Source organism: Taudactylus pleione, unplaced genomic scaffold, assembly GCF_031769625.1.
Source record: "Taudactylus pleione unplaced genomic scaffold, aTauple2 ptg000061l, whole genome shotgun sequence".
Lineage (NCBI taxonomy): Eukaryota > Metazoa > Chordata > Amphibia > Anura > Myobatrachidae > Taudactylus > Taudactylus pleione.
The window spans coordinates 9333224-9358654 of NW_028284463.1; positions in this window are offsets into that span (position 1 = coordinate 9333224).

Here is a 25431-nt window from a genome sequence, read left to right on the forward strand (position 1 = left end):
ATATAATATTACATATATATATATATATATATATATATATATATATATATAAATATATATATATATATATATACCCTCCAAGTAGCGGCACTCATCTGGACTTGGAAATAACTTCAAAAGACAGTAGTGTGGTTTTGAAGTTATTTCCAATTCCAGATGAGTGCCGCTACTTGGAGGGTATTTGGCTGTGGCATACACAGATGCTGAGCACCCTGGCCATCTATATCTTGTTTGATGGGAGTGCCATCCATAAGGTGGAATATATATATATATATATATATATATACTGTCCCACAAAAACAAACAATTAGTGCATCGTACACAAAGATATCGTCCCACACCACTATATTTTTGTATTGGTTGTTGTCTCTTATGACAAGAAAAGGGTATATTCCTTACATCGATCCTAAACTCATGTTATTTCAATTATATAGTTTTATTTATTTATGATAACTTATTATGAGAGGCCACCTTTAACTCTGAATTACATACATAGACTATCCAAACAAAAAATAAAAAAGCAGAATTTTTATTTAGTGCACACTTACTGTAGGTTCGATAATAAATTTTTTCTTGTTAACAAATAGCTAAAATGTAATCAATCTTTATTATTTCCATCTTTAAAATACTGTGTTCAAACAAAATAGGCAAAATATTGGTTAAAATGATATATGGTGCATAAAGTTATAATGTGAAAGACAAAAATAGTATAGAAAATCTATTTAAAATTACCGTTTGGCTGCTAGTTATTTAATATGATTAATCTGCCGACTAATTTAGATAATTTTTATTAAATAATATGATATCTGGTGTAAGGATCAAATTAGTGACTAAAAGGCGTCTTTTGTCACTATTCATTATTATATGTTCACGTGATTATTGTATAATAATGGCTTGGTGGATTTGATTTAATGGATTGAAAGATTACAACGTTATGCTGACTACAGGGATCCAGTCATCCTATAGATTCATTTTAGTGCCAGCTGTAAGTAACATGTTACAACTTAATATCAGTAATACCAGTTGTAACCATACCTTCATATCACATATTAATGAAAAGTTTAGCATTGTATCTATGTGCCTGTCAGCGTGAGTGTTTCAGTTCAGCCTTTTAAGTAATTCTGGCTTTTGCTCACGGACCGTTCCACATATACTATTACAGTCCAACACTGTGATTTCTCAGGTCTAAATTTTCCAGAGTTCTCGGCTCGCACAACACCTTAGCCCGGTGAACCTTAATACTGTCCGTCAAGTCACATCTTTATCTATTGTATTAATCAAGTCAGATCAGAGAATACATGGTATCACAATAAATGTATTATAACATGATAGTAACTAGCGGCTACTAAGGGAAATGCAGACGCGCGTTTTGTCTGTGGGCTGCTTTATCAAGGCATTGATATTAATAGATAAAGATGTGACTTGACGCACAGTATTACACATGAAGCTATAGGATGACTGGATACCAGTAGTCAGCATCACATTGTAATCTTTCAATCCATTAAAGCAAATCCACCAAGCCATTATTATACTATAATCACGTGAACATATAATAATAATAAATAGTGACAAAAGATGCCTTTTAATCACTTACTTGTTCCTTATACCAGATATCATATTCATTAATAAAAAGGATCTAAATTAGTCTGTAGAATATTAAATAACTAGCGGCCAAAAGGGAATTTTAAATACTATTTTTTTCTTTCCCATTATAACTTTATGCACCATATATCATTTTATCCAATATTTCGCCTATTTTGTGTGAACACAGTATTTTAAAGATGGAAATAATAAAGATTGATTACATTTTAGCTATTTTTTTACATGAAATAATTTATTATCAATCCTAAGTGTGCACTAAATAAAAACTATGCTTTTTTCTTTTTTCTTTGGATAAACAATTTGTGCAGCTCCATGGCATAGTTAAATGTGATATAGTGCCTCTCTTACTAAGGTGTTAAACATCCTCATCTGGGCAGCACTATTGCATGGAGGTTAGTACTTCTGCCCTACATGCAGTAGCTGGTGTCATGAGTTTGATTCCCAACCAGAGATACCTGTGTGGGGTTTGCATGTTGTTCCTGTCATTGTGTGAATTTCCTGCAGGTACACTGGTTTTCTCCCATGCTCCAAAAAACAGAATAGTAAGTTGGCTGTTGGAGAAAATATATCCAAGATTGTGCACTTTTTTGTTAATGAATTTAGACGTAAAATGTGCATGGAATTCTGGCCCTGATTCACAGCTGGAAGCTCTGACAGAGCGCTCACTCTGTATCAGGGCCATTCCTCTGAATTTAAGAGCGGTCTCTTGGCCGCTCATATAGCTGTGGGTGACCACCCACAGCTATAGCGAGCGGCCAAAATGATGGTCGCGGTGGTCAAGACCATCGCGACCATTGGGCTTGTGATGAGACCCTTGCAGTAGGGTCTCGTTGCCGCAAGCCCTGGAGTGCTTTTGGCTCTATCAGAGCCAAAAGCACTCCCACTGACATCACTTGTGATGTCAGTGGGGCCGGCCCCAGATGGTAGGCGTTCCCATAGGAACGCCTCCATCTGGGCAGCCACGCCCTCGGCACGCCCACCAAAGGGGGCATGCTGTCACTCACCATCGACAGCACGCCCCTTTTGGTGCGAGACCCATAACGATGGCCAAGCCGTCATTATTCGGGTCTCACGCATGCGCACGATGTAGCTGCCTCCGTCATGCGCATGTGCACTTGGCCAACATTGACCCGCTTGTGATCGCTCGGTGCTCGCGAGCGGGTCTGAATTAGGCCCTCTGTGTTTTGGTTTTGGCAAAATCTCATGGTGTTGGCAAAATCATCATTAATTAAGTTCGGTTTCGGTTTTGGAGTTATTCAAAATCAATAAAAATTGATAAAAACATCTAAAATTATGCAATTTATACCTGTTAAATGAAATCTAAATCGAAGATTCAGTATTTAATTCCAAGTTCCGAATTTACAGCAGATCCAAGCTGTGACTCGGTTCTACTCAGAACCCCAAAAATGATCCAAGCCGAGACTAGTTTTGACTCGGAGCCCCTAATTTTGTGTGTGTTTTTTTTTAGGAAAAGCAAACTGCACATCTCTAACTTTTACATATATTTATGTCACATGTGTTATTTTTATTTGCCACAGAGCTGTATAAAAATTGATAAACTTAACATTGATTGTAATGTGCCTAGCTGACACATGAATAAAACAAATGAGGGAAATCTTATAAAATGCAACATATATCTTTCAAACTGGATTTCTTCTTGAAAACGCGTGTATTTTTTGGTCTGCTGGTAAAATATACACATGCAAGTAAATAAATTGAAGAATTGAGAGCATATTCTATGAAATGTATGTATCAGGGGGTAGAGGACAGAACTGATACAGTTTGATAGTCATGATACACACTGACATTTTTCCATTGTGCTACCTGGGTGCAAACATGAGTTCCTGACACTCTGCTACCTGAATGCAAAAAAACTGATGAATGGTGACAGAATTGCAGAAGGACATTTTAAGAACTGAAACTACACATGACATTGAGTTTAAACATGCACATAGCCAGATCATGGTCACAAGCAGGACACAGATCTTCCTGCTCAGTATCTGGTGGTAGTGTAAAGGATGACAGATCGCAATGTATCGGTCATACCCCATCACAAATAAAAGTATATCCTCGGAGCTGGTAGCTATAAAGAAAAAGTATATCTGAGTTAAACATTGTGTGAAAGTCACTGTGTTATGCCCAGATCACAACATGTCCAAGAGTTTAGAAACAGTTACTGTTGTATAACACATATCTACAAAGGACAAGTTACAGAGAAACAGGTACATGGGGGTGTGTAAACGTGAATCCAAACAAATTACTGTAATTATAGCTAAATTCACAAGGACTCCAAGTACTTCGCTCGTCGCGTCTGGTGCATGCGCACGACGGAGCTTCCTCCGTCATGCGCATGCTCAGTGCAGACCATCGACCCACTTGCGAGCGGACAGCCGCTCGCGAGTGGGTCTGAATCAGGGCCTTTGTTTCAAGAACTGTTTTATGTAAAGAAGAACTGTAGAATCGAATTAGTTAATATCAAAAAACTAAATGATTTCTAACCTGGATGTTCTATTTGAAGAATTTACAAGTGGTTCTGCTGGTTGTAATGGTCCTTTCTGTTGTTGTAATGGTCCTTTACTCCAATGGTGTTTCTTTTTACAGCTCAGCTTTTTTAATGTGAGAGTATCCAAATAGAATTTAATATATAATACTATGTCAGAGAACAAAAAACATAATAACCCTCTCATGATTCCAATTGTTCTTTATAGAAATTACTTCAAATTACTAATACCCATAACTAAATCTGGGTTATCTATGTATATATATATATATATATATATAGATAGATAGATAGATATAGATAGATAAATTCCTTCTTAATATACATACATTCAAATATTGTGCAAATTATAAATGCAGGAATAAAGCAGGAGGATAATAGGAGATCACCACAATGTTGGTGCGAGAATTGGAAGTTGGGGATGGTGGAAGGTGATGTGTGAAAGGAGAATTGACGTAACTGGTTATGCAGGATATGCAGCGGTGTGTTGGGTGGGTGACTAAGGAAATGCGCTGTCTCGATATGTGTGGTGGAAATGATAGGCAAACACCATTAATTGCAGGTCCAATCCTTTTATTGAGGAGATACAATGCTTCTCTCGGACGGTGGAGATGGTATAGGGATCTGTCTTATAACAGTCTTATCCAGTGCAGTAAAGGTTACTGACCCATGTCGGCAAAAATATTATGGTGTTGGCTTGGTGGGGAGGTGGGTAGACCTTTTCAAGGGGCTCCTTGCCATGCAGTTCTATTCCTGCATGATACCCCTGCTGGACCTATTGTCTGCACAGGGCCGGCTCTTGGGGTGTTCGACCAGTGCGGTCAAACAGAGATGCCACCCCACCCCAACATCTCGATTTCACCGGGACAGCACTGTCCCGCTGTTCCACCCATGGGCTGAAGAGGCCCGCGGGTGGTATGTTTGGGAGGTTGGGTACCCTCACCGCCGCAGCAGTGTGGTGGTGTCAGACCCTGGAGGCTGAATGGATGCTGCGTGCATGCGCGTGGCATCCATTTAGTGCCAGGAAAGGGCTGGGGTAAGCCAAGCCAGTGACAAGTGTTGGGCTCCCCCCAGCCTGATGTAACATGGGAGGCATGTCATGTGGGCACGCCCCCAAATAACATCAGTTAAAGGGGCATGTCTTATGATAATTAGATCATGCACCCATTTTTTGGTCATGATAAGGAGTGCGGTACACCTGGTCGGCACAGGGCATGACTAACCCTGGAGTCGGCCCTGGCTTGGCAAACTTGGGGACCAAGTGTGAGTTAACTGTTGTATTTGCTGGGGCACCCACAGTAAGTGGCATTGTGCACTGGTAAAGTTAGTGTGAGCTTACCTACCGGTAGGAGCGCTGGTGTCCTCCCGTGCCCTCATTTCCCTTTGTGGTCCGCTGTATTTTCTTATGCTTGCAGCTTCCAGGTGATGGTGGTATTGTTAGAGCTCGTGTGCCTGAGGCACTAGTAAAAGCAGTGCCTGAAACATGTAGGAGCACAGTCCATTGTATCGATGTCCATGTCCAGTCTTATTTGTAGAAGTCCACCATATCCAGTATTCTCTACCCTCCATCTTCATAATCCATGCTAAATGAATACATACACAGCAGCAAATAGCCTACTAGTCTTATAGTGTGGATAACACGATAAACAAATGAAATGAATAGTAATAGTAATATTATCAATTACCGGCTGTAATCACACAAAGTGTCAGCCTCCTATAAAAATACACCTGTACATTGCACGCATTTCTGAGAAATTGCTTGGGGGGAGATGTATCAAACCATGGAGAGAGATACAGTGAAGAAGTTGATCAAATCAACCAATCACCTTCTAACTGACTAGCACAGTCTATGAAATGACAGCTACAAGCTGATTGGTTGCTATGGGCAACTTCTCTGCTTTATCTCTCTCCCCCAAAGAGAGAAGAGGGGTACAAACATAGTGCTTTAAACATTATAAAACACCAAGTTTCATAATACACATGTTTCAGTCCTTAGAGAGAGATAAAAGTGGAAAACTTGCCCATAGCAACCAATCAGCTTTGCACAATTGCAGTCTATAAAATGGCAATTTGATTGAATGGTTGTTATAGGCAACACCCAGGGCCGTTGTAAAGGTTTTTTTGGAACCCTAGGCATAGTTTCAACCTAGCGCCCCCCCTTCCCTTGGATAGCTACACTTATACAGTGCCCCCAGTAGTGGTCCCCCTATGCAGTGCCCCTTATATAGTGCCCTCAGTATTGATCCCCTGTATGGAGTGCTTCCAGTAGTAGTCCCCCTATGCAGTGCCCCTTATACAATGCCTCCTCTAGTGCCTCTTATACAGTGCCCCCAGTAGTTGGCCCCCCTATGCAATGCCCCTTATACAGTGCCCCCAGTAGTTGCCCCCCTATGCAGTGCCCCTTATACAGTGCCCCCAGTAGTTGGCCCACCTATGAAGTGTCCCTTATGCAGTGCCCCCAGTAGTGGTCCCCCTTATGCAGTGCCCTGTAAACATAAAACAGACACAGAGACACACATTAAACATTATACTTACCTGAATCCTCACTCCTGCGCCTGCCACCCTCCGCTCCTCCGTCCTCCTGCTCTGCACTATGAGAGAGACGTCATGATGTCTCTCCCTTTACCCAATGTGGGAGCCGGAAGGCAGAGATCATGATTGAGCTCCAGCCCAACTCCGGCAATGGGTGCAGCAGCCAATGAGAGTCTTTCTGACTCTCATCAGCTGCTAAAACAAACACATAGCTGCTGGCACTGACGGCGGCGTGTTTGTTATTGTGTAGTGCGGACCAACCAACCAGCGGTGCCCTCCAGTGGCCAGCATTCTAGGCAGCTGCCTAAATCTACCTAATGTTAGCGCCGGCCCTGGCAACACCTCCACTTCCATCTCTCTGAGGTTTGATACATTTCCCCCATGGTCTTACCTGGATGAGATGCACCCCCAGAGAATGAGAAGTATATAGTGCAGTTTGTTCAAACAAATATACAAATATATTTAAAGATGTTATTACCTTCTAGATATAGTTTTACATCTAAAAGGTAAGAATATTATTGTAGTATATTGTATCTATTTATTATTTATTTTTACCTCCTAGATTTATAGCTGTTTTGAATTTGAAAGCTAGATTTACACAGATGTTAGCAAGATATATATGTTCTTAGATATAATCCACTTTTGTAAATATAATTTTAAGTCAAACTGGATAATTATCTGGTTCTGTCTCTTATATAAGAATTATTATGACTTTTATATATGTTTTAATGGGGGGCTTTGGTCCCTAATGTCTGCTTTTCTTATGTTTTTTCACAGTATTAAATACTTTATACTGTATGTGCTTTTTGTCTGTTGAAGCCATATTGACCTTAGCAAAGACGCCCTGTTGTTAATAACTGTGGAACTACTTGGAATAATCTGTTTCTAAGGTCAGTCAGAACACTCTGTGTAGGATAAGAGTTGGGTGAAAATGAAGCCCAATAATTCCAAACTATCTGACAGAAAGAAGTCACTGGCATTTGTTGTCAAAAGGTGGAAATGGTTGTGTTCAACCAGACACTTGTTTTAGCCCTCTCCAATAAATAAGCAATCCCACACCATATTATACTACACCCTGGAGAAAGTCTGGATGTACAGAAGACAAAACGCATTGGGTCTCCCCTTGGGACACTTAGGGGTATATTTATTAAAGTGCAAGTTTATAGAAGTGGTGGTGTTGCCCATAGCAACCAATCAGATTCTACTTTTCATTTATCTAGCACCTTCTAGATAATAATAGCTAGAATCTGATTGGTTACTATGGGCAACATCTCCACTTCTATAAACACAAACTGTTGTATTCATGTCTTGACTACAAATATCCCCCTTTGATGTAACCTAAGGATCTCAGATAAGCTCTATATGTTTAGCTTAATGTATGGGGGATTTTATTACCTTGCTGTTAAAAGTAAAATACATGTATTACAGTATTATACAGTGGTGATTATCTTACATGAAGGTACAGAGTTTACCATGGAAGATATGATAAAACTGTCACTTGCGATACTGATGGTTGCAATGCATTTGGAGCTGTATACAGATTCTTTAAATTGTTTTTAAAGGATGCAGTTCTAAAGATTTGAACTAGAGATGAGCGGGTTCGGATCTCAGAGATTCGAACCCACCCGAATTTTGAGATCCAGGGCACGAACCGAACGTGTGTTCGGTTCCCCCACCGGCCTCAGATCTCAAACTGAGGCAAAACCATAGAGACAAAATCTCGCAGCTCACGGGCTTTCGTCTCTATGATCTATGTAGTATATAAGGAACTATGCGGCGGACGCCATTTCACTCCGGCTGTGGAGACTGAACAGGAATGGTGGGTAGTATAGGGCTGGGAGAGGTGCTGGTGCTGATCCATTCTGGGCTGGTGCTGTGCTGTCTGCTGTGTCCATCTGGGCTGTTGCTGATCCATCTGGGCTGGTGCTGTGCTGTCTGCTGCATCCATCTCTGTCAATTTATTTCATGTGTGTGTATGCATGTTAGACTTAGCCACACAAGATACAGCAAGTTGCAACCTAGTGCTGCCCGACTCCACTCATCATCAATCAGTGCTCCAGGCCCAAGTTCTGGACCCGAAACCCCCCCAAAAAAATAGTGTATTTTGTCAATTTATTTTCTGTGTGTGTGCATGTTAGGCTTAGCCACACAAGATACAGTAAGTTGCAACCTAGTGCTGCCCAACTCCAGTCGTCATCAATCGGTGCTCTGGGCCTAAGTTCTGGACCCGAAAAAATAACAACAAAAAATAGTGTCTTTTGTCAATTTATTTCATGTGTGTGTGCATGTTAGGCTTAGCCGCACAAGATACAGCAAGTTGCAACCTAGTGCTGCACGACTCCAGTCGTTAATTATTCAGCCCGGGGCTGCACCAATGAATTGTTTTTTAATTAATTTATTATCAATTTTACACCAACTATCAACTTTCAATTCTTCAATCCTCAAGGGCATCCCAAACATCATCTTTGCCCAGTCCTCAACTCTATTAATAATTATATCAATCAGCTTTGAGCCAGCAAGCTGGATGCAACCTTTTGACCCTTTAACTAGATGAAAAAAAATAAATTTTGTGAGCTGGGAAGTGGTCAAAATTGACTGGAAACGAGTGGAAATAAATGTTCTTGAGGTTATTAATACTGTAGGAACAAAAAAGGCCCATTTATGTGATTTTAGCATTTTTTTTTTAAGAAAAAATCCAGATCCAAAACCAAAACACAAAAACAAAACATGGTGGTGAGGTTTTGGCAAAACCAATCCAGATCCCAAACCAGGGGAAATCCAGATCCAAAACCAAAATCAAAACACGGGGATCGGTGCACATCTCTAATTTGAACACACCTTAATTTATTTGAATATACTACACTATGGGGCTGATTGAGAGAAAAACGAACATACATTACTATACAGTTGCAGAAGCCGCACCATCGATCAGACATCAGCAATACCATCAGACATTGGAGAAAGCCTATGGTTGCTCAGAATATCCAAAGGTACATGACCACCAGTGCCAGAGGATCTGCCAGTTTCAACGCAGTCCCTGACACCAGCACGACTCCGACATCTACCGCCAATAGCCACTTCCTAGGAACACGCTTCCAAAATTGCCTGGATCTCTGCACAATTCTGATATGCATCCCACAGCGGTAACCATCAGAACGCATGCATCTCGGATACATGTGCAGGTTCAAAACATTGGCCCTTGTGTCCTATGTCTTTATTCCATCCACCTCTGGATCAGGCCACATGTTTGGTGAGGGGGCACCAAACGCACTTCTGTCTTTGTCATTTAACATAAACAACTATGTATATAGCTATTTACAAGAAAGTGTCCTCTTACTCCCATTGACTGAATTACTTGAACACATTTTAACATGCAGTGTAACCTGAATCTAAACATTGGACCTGTCTATGAGGGATTACCGCAAACCTTACCACTTTGTCACAGTGATTGAGCAATCACAAAATGTTACAATTTGCTTTGCATTTTCACACAGAGTATATAATATGGGCGTCCAGCAACAAAACTGTAACTCTTGGAGACCCCAACTGGTTAAAACTGATAATACAAGTTCTTGGGATAAATCTGGCACAATGTGGCATGTGAGATAGTATATATTATTTTTATTAGTAGTAGTAGTATTAGCATTATTAGCCTTATTTATATGGTGCCACGAAGTTTCAGCAGAGCCTTACAATGTACATAAACAAATTTGCACACAAGAAAACAGTTATTAACAGTTGTAAACAATACAGAACAAGTACATGGTTTATAAACATCACTGCATAACACTGTAATAAGCAGCAGGGCATCAGAAACCAAGTGGTAGGTGCTGTTTGGGGAGTTAGGAGTAAATTATAGTCCGTGGATGAAGGAGAAGCATGTGAGGGAAGAGGGCCCTGCTCGTGAGAGCTTACATTCTAATGGGGATGGGCAGACAGACAGGGGCGATGCAGATGGAGTAGATAGTGAGGAAGGAGCATGGAGCAGTGGGTTAGGATACATATATATATATATATATATATATATGCTGCAGAATGTGTGTGTTTTAAAATAACCTGATGTTATGTCAAAATTAAGTTCTCCGTTCATTTACCTCTATGACAAAAAATGTATTTTATTTATGATATATGAGAAATGTATAACATAAAGTTGTTGCACTTTAATTTTGTCTGTTTCATTATAACATCTAAATACATACAGCTAAAAATGCAGCTTTTATAGGATTTTCCTGCCATCCCAATAGTCAATACTTTTGTCCCAGCTGCTGGGAGCTATGCCATGCTCCACTGAGTGGGTGCTTCCGACATGCTAGGCACACCAACAAAGAGGTGCAGCCATGCCCAACATGCTATGGCCACACTCCCTCCATGGTGGGCCCTCAGGAAGTTGCTGTACTGGGGCCAAGGATTTCTCCTGGTAGCCCTGGAGGTGACAGGCAGAGACAGGAGGGAGTGGGGCTTAGTGGTGGGGTAGCATGGCCATGAAGGGATGGAGGTGGTTGTGAATGGAGAAACAGGAAAGGTGGAGGAGAGTAACAGAGGGTTGGAAGGGAGACAGAAGAGGGAAGAAAGAGGGAACAGCAAGTGGAGGAGACTAGAGAGGGAGGATAGGGGTGAAAAAAGTAGGCAAAGTAAATGATTATATATGCGTTGATATAAAAGTGTTCATGGTGTGAATGAGGGAACAAGAGGGATGAAAACTGGAGTGGAGGCTGTGTGATATAGAGACAGTGTAGTTAAATGTTCAAAAACACAGGTAAAAGAACAGTGCTGCTAAATGTACTCTATGAGCACAGCTACAAAAGTGAAATATAAAGAGAAGTGTGTGAGAAGTAGTGGGTGCAGGGTTACTTACTAAAATAAAGAATGTTTAAAGTGGATAGATGTGATGCAATTGAGAAAGGCAATACAAAAAGGATTTTCAGTATTATGAAGGCAAAATTACATTGTACAGAACTGATTTCAGTAGAGCACACAGGGGGGTTTCTAAGTACCCACAAACCCCCTTGACAGAATGGAGTGCAGGGACCATGTTCTTAAGCCCCGCCCCCTCATGGCAAATTGGTGCGATTCGCGGGTCAATATGGAGGAGGCAGAGCCAATATGACACAATTTAATAAGAATAAAGTCATTTCCGATTCATCTGCATGCTGTGAGGGGGCGGGCCAGGGCTGGTTCTAGACATTGTGAAGGTCAGGGCAAAAGTTCCCAGTTGCACCCCCGCCACCACCAAAAAAAAAAAAAATCACTTTTTTAGATGGCGTTCCTCTGCGCGTGCTGAAAGCGCGAGCACTTCTGGAATTCATCACCCTGTGGGGCGTGCCCAGCACTTACGAAGGTACTGGGCTTCCCCCACGCTCTCCACTCATGGCAAATAATTGCCATGTGCAGTAATGCACCTTACACAGTATGTCTTACACAATAATGCCCTTTATAACACATTATGCAACATGCAGTAATGCCCTGTAGAACACATTATGCCACACGCAGTAATGCACTTTATAACACATTATGCCACATGCAGTAATGACCTTTATAACACATTATGCCACATGCGGTAATGCCCTTTATAACACATTATGCCACACACAGTAATGGCCTTTATAACACATTATGCCACACACAGTAATGGCCTTTATAACACATTATGCCACATGCAGTAATGCCCTGTATAAAACATTATGCCACATGCAGTAATAACCTGTATAACACATTATGCTACACACAGTAATGCCCTGTATAATACATTGTGCCACACACAGTAATTCCCTTTTATAATACATTATCCCCAATTCAAATTATGCCACACAGTAGTCCCTTATTCATGTTATGACACACAGTGGTGCCCCTTTTATACAATGCCCAAATTAGTGCCCTTTGTAAATTACCCACAGTAGTAGTGCCCCTTACACAATGGCCTGGTAGTAGTGCCCCTCATGCAGTGCCCTCATTAGTAGTGCCCACAGTGGTAATACCCCCATTGGTAATGCCCACAGTGTTAATGCCCCATTGCTAATGTCCCCTATAGTAGGGTCTCCATTGGTAATGCCCCCAATAGTAGTGCCCACAGTAGTAATGTGCCCTATAGTAGTGCCCACAGTTGTAATGCCCACATTAGTAGTACCCCAGTAGTAATGCCCCCTATAGTAGTGCCCACAGTAGGAATGCCCCCTATAGTAGTGCCCAAAGTAGTAATTTCCCCTATAGTTGTGCCCCCATTAGTAGTGCCCCCTATAGTAGTGCATCCAGTAGTAGTGCCCCCAGTAGTAACTCCATTAGTAGTACCTCCAGTAGTAATGCGCTCTATAGTAATGCCCCCATTAGTAGTGCCCCAGTAGTAATGCCCCCATTAGTAATGTCCCCTGTTGTAATGCCCCCTATAGCCATGCCCCCAGTAGTAATGCCTCCTATAGCCATGCCCCCAGTAGTAATTCCCCCCTATAGCCATGCCCCCAGTAGTATTTCCCCCCTATAGCCATGCCCCCAGTAGTAATACCCCCCTATAGCCATGCACCCAGTAGTAATTCCCCCTATAGACATGCCCCCAGTAGTAATGCCCCAGTAGTAATGCCCCCTTATAGCCATGGCCCCAGTAGTAATGCCCCCCTATAGCCATGCCCCCAGTGCTGGTGCTTCTGAAAAAAAAATACAATTAAAATACAAACACAATACTTACCTTAAGCCCCGCTCCTGCATCCGCTGACGTCCGGTCTGACCGCGGCTCCACTACAGATCTAAGGGAGAGATGTCATGACGTCATGATGTCCCTCCCATAGTGCTCTCTGCAGGAGCCGGAGCTCAGGAGTGAACTCTGGCTCCTTGGATGTATGAAAGAGACGTTCTGACGTCCCTCCCATAGTGCTCTCTGCTGGAAGCCGGAGCTCAGCAGTGAGCTCTGGCTTTCGGCTGCCACTGCAGGGAGAAGCTGGGTGGTCACTGATAACAAATTTCAGCTTGTGGCCGGCAAATGGAGCTCCCTGCGGCAGCTAGCGGGAGTTGGCCGGTACTGTTTTTGGTTTTTTTCTGGGATTTTTTTTTTCTTCGCTCCTATGGACTCTGTTAGCCTGCCCCTAGATCTGACACTGGGCGGGGCTTAAGAACATGGTGCCACTGCCAGCCTGCTAGATCCTGTCCCTATCACATCTGCTGCAAGGTAAGTTTTTTGTAATGTACTGTATAAGTGTCATATGTGTGTGTGTGTGTGTGTAAGGTATGTGTGACATATGTATATGTATATATGTGTGTGTATGTATACATGTGCATATCTATATGCGTGTGTATGTATATATGTATGTATGTGTGCACACACATATACATATTTCTAAATATATATACATTATAGATAGATAGAAACCCCCCCATAAAAATCTTGCATTTGCCCCTGGATTTAGTCAGAGGTGTGTTGAATAACAAAAGCAATCAATAAGAGCATCAAGTAGAGGACCTCATTCAGAGCTGCTCTCAAAATGTGAGCGCTCGATGTGAATGAGGGCGGCCGCTTCTATGTTCAGAGCTGGCCTCCTTGCCGCTCGCTAGGCTGTGGGTGACCACGCACAGCTTTGGCGAGCAGCCAGGTTGATGGTCACGATAGTCAAGACCATCACGACCATCAGGGCTTGCGACGAGATTCTTGTGGTAGGGTCTCGTCCACCGCAAGCCACGGTGAGCTTTCGGCTCTATTAGAGCCGGAAGCTCACCACTGACATCACGAGTGATGTCAGTGGGCCTTCCCCCAAATGGCAGGCATTCCATCGGGAATGCCTCCATTTGGCCAGCCACCCCCCCACCCCACCTACAAAATGGTGTGAGCTGTCGATCACCATCGACAGCCGCCCCTTTTGTAGTGAGCCCTGGAGCGAAATAATTTCTTTCTCACTCCGGGCCTTGCGCAGTGCGGCCGCTGCACGTGCACAGGGCCTCAACATCGACCCGCTTGCGAGCACATAGGTGCTTGCAAGCGGGTCTGAATGAGACCCACAGTGTGAAGTGCTTACAGTGTCCGAGCAGGGAATGCAGTAAAAAGTTTCCTGGCTATGGAAACAGCAGGTGTTAGTGATGGAGAATCACCTAACTCACATAAGAATGTTGTACGCTGTGCCTTAGAAGGAGGTCTGGCTTTTTGGATGTACTTCTTCAGTTTTCCTCCAACTTTACTCCGACGTAACTCCATCATAGTTATCACATTCTAATATCACTTATAATCCAATAATCTAAGCACATTAAATATAACACATATATTTATTGAGGAAAATTATCCAAATACATATATCTGTGAGTGGCCAAAGTATGTGAACCTTTAGGCTTAGCAGATATTTTGAAGGTGAAATTAGTTTTAGGCCAAATTTCAGCAGAAATATAGAAATCTCTGAAGGGTTCACAAACTTTGAAGCACCACTGTTTGTTTATATACCATATATGGGTCTTGCAGAGTTCAGAACTTTGTCTAAAACAAATCCGCTCCTTAATTAACTACTAACAATCGGGAGACTTCAAGGCTGTGATAAAGTGTGGAGCTGTTTAAACCCCTTTGCTCCTTGAGTTCAAAACAAGTTGTCAGTCTTCAGACACACTTAAGCATGCACCGATATCGGCCAGACAGGGAAAGTACACAACAACAGATTACCAATACCATTCTGATTTTATTCTGGACAAACTATTTTTAGAGCACTCTGATTTGCATAAGGGCAAAGAAAAATCACACTGCAAATGTGCTAACATAAGCTTTTCTGATTAGATTTTGCATATGAATTAATAATTGTCAAACATAATGTATCATAAGCACATTAACAGAACAGGACAATATTGCATGAGGTAAAATAAATCCTACAAATGGTTATTGTCCATTGTCTAAATAGATTATGTATTCAACCTTGAAAACAAGATATACTGCATATAGAGATGCTTGCAGATATAATTAGTCCTCATTTTTCCTGTTTCTTATGTACTATGAACATATATCTTGTAGTTTTAATCATGCTATATGAACACATTCCTAAATGAAAGATGAGGCCCTCTTGCAGAGAAAACATCATATATTCTGGCTTTTCTCCTAGCATTTGAACACGAAAATGGAGTCATGCTTCAACATGGTTATCTTTTTTTGTCAAGTGTGAAATTATCTCATTAAATTTTTTTAAATGCATTGTTATATGTTTGCATAATTTTGTTTAAACTAAATCAGAAAACACAGCAGTTTCTTTAGACAATAGGAAAAAAAGTTTTTTTTTTTCAAAAACAGTATTTTTATGCAATAATCATGAAATCACTGTCTCTAACTATATCCATAGTGATAGAAAAAAATATACTGCAGTGTAGATAGATATCCTTATGAAAAATTTTTTTACAGTCATACTCAAGAGCCTGTTTGCAACACCACACAGTAGCCTGTTTGCACTTTGCAGAGCACTGGATTTCTGTTGCTAGCTAGTGTCTCTGACAAGCACACATACAAAGGTTCCTGCAGCCACCCTTCCTACTCACTATAGCAATCTAATGGCATCTTTTTGGCATTTTAATATGAGAACCTACAGCCCACACCCTCCCTCTACACTCTGTTGTGTGAAATGCTGCCCGATCACAAGGGAGGACTCTTATATGCAATTCAAAACACATGAGATCCAACTTTTCCAGGAAAATTAAGTTTTGCCTTGTTTTGAGATCTGAACTAGGCAGGAAGACCTGAGTTGGGACTAGAATCCACTTAAAAAGCCCACGTTCAGGTGTTTTCTGACTTCAGCAATCCGAAAGCACACATCTCTATTGTATAGAAGTGTTTATTTAGCTACCAACACCCTCTTTTGATAGAGTGGAACGTCCCTACTACACAAGTACTGTACTTCTCAGGTATACTGTATTGTGTATAATGACATTAATTGAAAGTCGGCCTGATTGTGAGTCAAATGCAAGTCTTACAGCTGATGCTTAATGCAATAAACAGCAGACTACACTTGTGCCACAAGAAGCAAGACTGTGAATGTGATGCATGAGATATATGCATGGATGGTTCACTCTGTGCATGGCCAGATCACTTTGTCCATGATTTTGACTCATCAAACCAGAGCACCTGCTGCCATTTTTCTGCAACTCAGTTCTTATGTTTTCATGTATAGTTGAGTCGATTGGCCTTGTTTCCTCATCAAAGGAATAGTATTACTTATTGGCCACAATTCTTTTATAAAGACAACTTCCGGACAGACTTCTCTGAACAATAGATGGGTGTACTTGGGTCTTACTGGTTTATACTAGTTCTGAGCTGATGGCACTGCTGGACTTCTTCCGATTTTGAAGAGAAGTAAGCATGATGTGTCTTTTATCTGATGCACTATGTTTACTTGGCCAACCACCACATCTATGGCCCTCAAAGTTGCCAATTTTTTAGTTCTTCTAGGCCTTAACAGGGAGTAGTGTTGGTAAGTCACCCTCAACATGTGTCAGGTACTTCTACAAAATGAATTGTCTGCAAAATGATAAGGTCCCTTTTTATGAGAATTTATTATTTCTAATAACCACCTTATTCTCTCACATGTGTTTCACACACTGCTGTCTACGGCCTTATAGTGTTTTTATGTGTTTTTTACTTGGGACTTGGAACTATTTATTCCTCCTTCAAGCATTAACTAGAAGTGATACTTGAATTCAGAATCTCACCAGATACTGGCTTCGTGAATATAGTCTCATCATACAGACCCCGTAAAGTCTGATCCAATCACATACACTCACACATTCATACGATGGTTACAAGAGTAAGATAGGCTTTTAAAGAAACCGAATGAAAATATATTGTTTCAATTATTCAATGTCCAGTCATGAATTAGATAATAATAAAAACTGTAGCTATACTTAACAATTCATGAACAGAAAATAAGTAAACTATAAATACAAGATAATACAAAGAAAACATTTCTAGGCAGGGGAAGAACCTGTAATCCTAGAGCTTTGATCCTCAGTCCTCCCTAACAGCCTTTAAACTATTTATACTTTTCTCTGACTCTATTAATTTACATAAACATGATGTTATTTTTAAGTATTAATAATTAGAGTGGAATATCCAGAACTTGATTGGATGCATTCTACATCTTGGTGGCCTTGGCTTCACCTAGTGATCATCATTGGTCAGTAATTACATGGAATTCTACTTATCCAAGGTCACTTGAATATGTGGATGCTATCCATAAGTCAACGTCATCTCCGCATGTGTATTTCTTATCTGAAACTATATCAGAACAAAATATGTAGCGAGTGCACAAAGTCCATTTTAGGATTCGCTATTATATTTTTATTTGTTAATTACAAATAAAACTTTTCAACAGCGATATTCCTCCCAACTGCATTAATAAGTAAACTACTGGACCTGGGATTTTCAGTTACCTTATGTAATTGGATTTTAGATTTTTTTATTATTAAATAGACCACAAGAGGTTAAATTGGGTAACATTAAGTCATCTGTCATTAGGATTAGCACTGGTACCCCTCAGGGGTGCATTCTAAGCCTTCTTTTATTTTCCCTTTTCACTTATGACTACGTCCTTTGTTTGAATTGAATTTTATTTTTAAAAACGCGGAAGATAAGGCAATGGTAGGTCTCATATCTGACAGGGATAAACAGGCATATCATGGTGATGTGGAGCTTTTGATTAATTAGAGAAAGGAAAATTGTTTGGTTTTAAATTCGAAAAAAAACTAAAGAAATAATTATTGATTTAGGTGGACGATGGATATTGCAACTCACTATTAACAACTTGGAGGTGGAGAGGGTAAAAGATTTTAAATTATTGGGTAATATTATCTTTGACAATTTATCCAGACATTCTAATGTTGTGGCCATGATAAAGAAAGTGCAGCAGCGTCTATATTTTTTGAGGACATTACTGGCAGTGAATCTATCTTGGAAAAATTTGGTGAATTTTTACCGCTGCATTATCGAGAGTGTGCTATCCTATTGTATACCGGAATGGTACAAGAATAGTACTAAAGCGGATTGCATGTTGTTAGAGTGAGTCATTAAAATGGCTGAAAGTATTATTGGCAGTGAGTTGCCTTCTACTGAGGAATTGTATATTAAAAATTGTTTACATAAAGGAAATAGTATCATAAAAGCTTACCAGCATCCGGACCATAGCGTGTTTACCATTTTACCATCAAAAAGGTGCTTCCGGTGTATCAAATCTAGAACATTGTGGTATAGGAACAGTTTCTTTACATCAATTATTGGGGTTGGGTAAGAAATCCTGGCTGTTGGTATTCTGAACAGCAGAATACCAACAGCCAGGATTTCTTACCCAACCCCAATAATTGAAGTAAAGAAACTGTTCCTATACCACAAATTTCTAGATTTGATACACCGGAAGCACCTTTTTGATGGTAAAATGGCATCCCGACAGACAGAATCCCAACACCCATAGGAATGCATGGTAAGTATGTTCCCTACCCCTACCCTAACCCCTACTCTAACCTCGGTGCCTAAACCTAACCACCCCTCCCTAGTGCCTAAACCTAACCTCCCCCTCCCTGCACCCTAAACCTAACACCCCCTCCCTGGTGCCTAACCCCCTAATGCCTAACCCTAACTGCGATACTTATCTTTGTGATGTCAATGGTTGGGATACTGGTGCCGGGATCCCGACCTGTCAGGATTTTGGCACCAGTATTTAGACCATCGGCATCCCGCATGCCAGGATGCTGAATTCATCTCCAAAAATTTTTAGATTGAACCTGAATGACGATTTTTACTAATGAGAATTGCTCCATGCTGTGATGCGTATGTGGTTACCTGGTTTTTGTAATTTTGTTGTTTTTTTACAATGACAAAAAATGTATTTATCTTATTATATTATTATTACATTTATAATACCATACACACTGCCAAAAGAAGTGAAACCTCATATCCCTTGGTACAAAATTTACATTTTTGATTTACTAATGCTTGTGCCCCTAAACACTGTAAGGCATCTTGTCACATGGAAGCAGTGACAAGTGGATGTGGGTACAATTAAATGCTGTTTTCTTTATTCTTTACTGGCTACAAATAAAGTGTGTGCATGTCAAAAGGGAACCCCTTCAAAATATAACTATGGGCCTCACAAAGGTACTTACTGTACTACCAGGGGCAGTTTAAGAGAGTAAGAAGGTCCTAATGAGCACAGTGGCCTCCATCATCCATAAATGGAAGAAGTTCAGAACCACCAGGACTCTGCAGCCTCTGTGTTGACCCCCTCCTCTCTGACAACACAGTAGCCCATGCTTTGGGCCAGAGTCTACTGCTCCCTCGCAGGTCTCCGGGAACATGGTGCTCCCAGATTCTTTTCTATTGTTCATGCGCATATCTCAGTGTAATTTCTGTCTTCAGCAGTGGCTGACGCAGGACTCTAGAGAGGTAAGTATAGTATTATATGGGTGCAGGGTGTGCGGTGTGGACTCACACACACAGTGGCACAGCAAGGGAGCGGTGCTGTCAAGAGGGGTCGGTACCCTCTGTCTTTATTGCCACAGGCCCCCAAAAGCTTAATCCAGCCCTGGCCATGTCTTTCTTTCATGTGCTGCATTTTCAGATTCAGCTCAGTCACACACAATTTATACAAGTGTTGCATATCAAGTTAATCAGTGCAGTCTCATGATGCAGATTGGTTGCATCCAATTGTGACTAAGACCCACATTCAAGTAATAAAGTTGCTATACTGCTCAGTACGCCTCATGCATCGCGCACTGCATGGCATATTGAGGCTAGGTCTTTGAGGACAAACCTGTAGAGGGCAAATTAGGGACATCCCCTTAAATAAGGAAAGAAAAATACATTAGTATAAAATAAAACAAAGTGTGTGTGAATGGATAGCACTGGTAATAAGTAACATAATAATCCGAGGGGTCACCTGCACAAATTGTGTATAGATGTATGGCACTCTGATGCAGCCCAATAAGTTTCAATAAAGTTTCCCTTTTTAACACATATTAAATCAGATATAAGAACTAGAATCTTGGCACAAACTAGCGTGCTAAGCTAAAATATGTGTAGATCACAATATGGGATCACAATGCACACTATTTAATTCATTTTTTTTTTTTAAATAAAAAATTTCTGCCAATCATATATACACATTACAATCATGTGACACATTATTGTTTTCATATTTTGTTATATATTTTTGTCATATTTTGCCACCCCCAGAGGGATGCTCCCTTGTATTCCCTTACATTACCTACACCTTTAATCCTTCCTATATAATTCTTTAGTGTTTATTTTGTTTTGTGAGTCAATTTTATTACATTTTGAAGCAATAAAAGTTATATTTTATGTAGATACCTGATATTGTTTGGCTATAAGAGTGCTCCACATAAAGTCTTTGGTCTTTTTTACCTTTCTACCTTTTTTGCAACTATTGTCATTTACTCTGAGCAGCACAACCACAATTACGTCATACATTTACTATTTTGTTATTAACAGGAGATATGTGGAGATAGCATATTCTGCTAGGTTTGTTTCTTTTGATTGACATGGTGGCATCTTTACCTGTGCTGTGAATTCTCCCCCCCCCTCTGCTTTTCTTCCTTCTCCCAAACGTATATTGTTTTTGGGTAGCACAGTTGCAAGAACCTAGAATTGCACCTGTATTGCCAAATGTAAGTACTCCAGATAGTAAACAAGAAGCACAGTTTCAGGAGAATATGGATACAACAGTGTTATGATTGCACTTGGGTAGCAAAGGGTCATGTAATACAGAAATGCACTTGGGGTAGCAGAATGAGAGGAACTGAGTTTTTGTACTTGTGTAGTGAAGTTTAAGGAACTGAAGATTGCAAATGGTTAATAAAATTTCTGGAATTCAAGATACAGTTGCACAATAGTATCAGAATATCATGCAATTCAGGATTGCAATGAAACTGTAGCTAGAACTCAGGATTGCATTTGGAGAGTAGAGAGGCAGGAACTCCAAGGGATGGATTGGGCCATTGGGACAGTGGGAAAGATCATGCTGGAGCAATACAATGCAGCCTGATGCCTGGCCAGATGACACTGCCTGCCAAGCCAGCTGACACTGGCTACCAGCACAGACTAATTTCTATGTATGCCAGTGCCGGCTGCTGTACTTCCTGGATTTGTGCTCCACTGTGGAACACAAACAGGAAGTTTTCATCTGCTATTGCTAGTGGGCATTTCAGGGTGCTGTTAGATAGGAAAAGTGGTGGCTAAGTCAGTGTATGTAGCTTGTGCTCCAGCCAGAGAATCAACTGCTAGCAGGGCTTGGAGAAACCAAGGGGAGGTCTGTTTGTGCACTCTGCCATCCTTTAATAGTGGATGCAATGCCGATGCTGGTCAGGACTCAGGAGCGGGTCACTCACAGTGACCACAGTTATGATAGCAGATTTTGCCAGGGGCAGGGTGCCTCCTTATACTCCCAGTTCCACTTCCCAGTGGTCCTGTGCAGTCTGCATACTGCCACCACAGTCAACATGCAGTGATCCTGGACCCTGTGGCGGTTGCACTATAACAGCTTGACCTAGAGCTCTACATGGAAAGGTAAGAAGTCCAGTTATCCTTAGTGCAACTAAATCACTGACTGCCTGTCCAGCTGTGATGAAACTACAAGTCCCAGCATGCTTTATCAACTGGGTATGCTGGGATTTCTAGTGCCATTACAGCTAGAAAGGCCCTGAAAAGACATATATATATATATATATATATATATATATAGTGTTCCTACTTTCAGCCTCCTTGTAAGTCTCCCTCATTGTCCCTACCCTCACTCCCTGTAACTCCCGCTCAGTGACCCAGTCTTCACCCTTCCTTAAACTCCCCCTCCGTGTCCCTTCCTTCACCCTCCCTGTAACTCCCACTTAGGGTGCCTGCCCTCACCCTCCCTGTAACTACTTCTCACTGTCCATGCCCTCACTCTCCCTGTAACTCCCCCTCACTGTCCCTGCCTTCACGGTTGAGAATGGATCCCCTTGAGCTAATGGACACAGATGTGATATTGGGTGAGGGCAGAAGTGAGGTTCCATGCCCTGAAGCACTGTTATTTTGTCTTAAATGTAATATCTGGCAACCAACAGTAGAAACTTGTACCCTCGCAGGCTTGCTTCACTCGCCAGGCTTTGGGCATGGTGGCTTGCTTCGCTCACCACATGTTACTATTCCCAATAGATGTACATGTGGATAGCAAATAATGATGTTAGGGTCCTTTAGCTGAAAGGGATCTAGTTGCAACCCTGCCTTTACCCCCCTGTAACTCACATTGTCTGTCCTTACCCTGCCTGTCACTCATTCTCAATATTCCTGCCACTAGTACTGCCTGTCACTTACTGTACTCTGACCATCATAGCCTTGTCACTTAGTCACATTCACCTTTGTATCACTCACACTGACCCTCAATGTCCCTACACTCAGCAACTATAGTATTCCTGCTAGTCAAACTATCACTCAAGCTATGTACCACAGAAATATCCACAATGTTACCATCACACACACACTGGCACTCACAATAAATAACATACAATCACTTCAATGTTCTCCATCACAAAACATTAGCAGGAAAAAATTCAGAATGGAAACAGACACAGACATAGAGGGGCAGGAGAGCAAGAGGGGGAAAAGTGGAAGACTGAAGGGAAGAGAGAGACACAGTAGTGGGATGAGAGGGGAGTAGGAGGGAGAATATCCCAATCTGTCCCTGGGGACTCCTATTTGCAATTGGGTAGCAGAGTGTAAAAAATTTAGGATTGTACTCAGGTAACAGAATGGAAGGAATTTAAGATTGAACATGTTACTCAAGTAGCAGAGTGCAAGAAGCACATGTACAGTAGAGTAACGAAGTCAGGGATTGCACTTGGGTAGCAGAGTATCATGGAATTTTGGATTGCACTCAAATATTCGCAGGAACCCAGGAGTTCAGTCAAGTGGCAGAGTGCCAGAAACTGAGGTTTGCACTTGGGTAGCAGAGGACATAGACAGTAAATAAATCAGACATGAACTGTACAATATCTTGTATTTTAGTTGTTTTCTGTATTTCAAATGTAAAATGGACAGTAAAATTAGAATACAAGTTGATCCAACATGGAAAAGTACAATTTGTGAAAGTATGGAAAATTATTTTAATATATAAATCTCAGAACTCTGTAAGCATATAGTAACCAAATGAAAAAGTTTACTTTTTAAATGCAGATGAGTGAATAAATATCCCAGAGCAGTTTGCTGCAACAATATAATTACATAACATTTATTTTCCCCTGGAGGTCTTTCATCAACATACTGTATAAATAGAATATAAAATCTTATATATAAAAACTGTGTCTAACATGAAACAAGGGCTGGGACAAGACATGTTCTATGGTATGTAATCTATTACACAGTGATTTACACAACAGAACTTTTATATATTTATTTCACAGATAGACTTGAAGACATAAGGAATATTACTTAGGGCCTTTGCAGCTGACAGTATCAGCACAGTGCTGTGTACTATGTACAGTGGCTAGAAAATTAGTTGACACCAAAATGTCTGTATATACTTTGTATAGAACAATTTTAACAATGTGTATGTACTTTATGTCAGCAAAGTGTCACTTACACTGTCTGATTATATGTAAAAATTTATTTATTTATTTTTGGGGTAGTTCAGAATTTGGATTTTTAAAGTGTATATCTTTGAATTAATAGGTCAAAATATTATGGCTATAAAACAAATATGGTACAGTTTCTTATGCAGTAAGGGTTATTTTAAAACTGCAATATATGTAGATATGCATCACATTCCAATATGTGCAACCAAGTCCTATTACCCCATCTCACCATGCTTCATTCTCTAGTATATAATCCAGCATTCTCCCAGCACATGTTATTCCTTCTCTGTGTCATCTAACATCAACTGATACAATGGTGGTGATTCAGCAGCAGCTGTCTCTCAGGTTCAGGAAAGGTGAAGGTCACCAGCAATGCTAAACTTGGGGATATGTTTATTTGAGAACGGTATTTTCAAAAAGTGGATACATAATTACTTTAATCATTTACTTGTTTTTTTGTTGTTTTCTTTCTTTTTTGTTTTATTGTCATCACATCCTGTTTTATACTATACATAGATGCCTCCAAGATGTTTGACTAAATGAGAGAAGACAGAAGAATATTGAACAAATTCTCTAATCCTTATGAATTGTAGAGTCAGTAACACAGACTACATTTACTGCTGGTCTTTATGATCACTATATTTATCTTCCATCCTGTGAATGTAATTGCATCCTCATTGATTTATCAGTTTTTAAACACAACTACCTGACTCATGTAGTAGGTGAACCAAATATAATGAGAGAGCACTAGTGGGCTTGTCATTATGTAATAGATCACACACTGTACATTATCAGTCATACATTAACGTATTAGATAATATTTGTCATAAAATAGAAACATCTGATGTGTTTTAGCAAGGATTTGTAGGGAAACATTTTGTAAGGAAACTAAAAAAAACTTTCACTTTTATGTTAGAAATATGTATAATGAATAGTACTGTAATATGATTATAGTGCAAGCATACTTTTGAATGCTAATGTGTAGTCTATCTATGATTTATTCCTGGTCAATGTAACTGTGTACCAATGAGTCTGAAATCATCTATAGCTAAATTACACCAGCAATGTAATATTAGTCTTTGTAAGAGAAGAAAAAGCAAATATGGACTTTTACACACTCACCTGTTTTTTAAGTCTCTAATGTGCATTCTGAAGCCTAATAAATGTACTTTGATGTTGAAATTCAAATACATAATCCAAGCAAATAGTCCGCAGCCACACACATTTTATAGCAATGGTTAAATTTA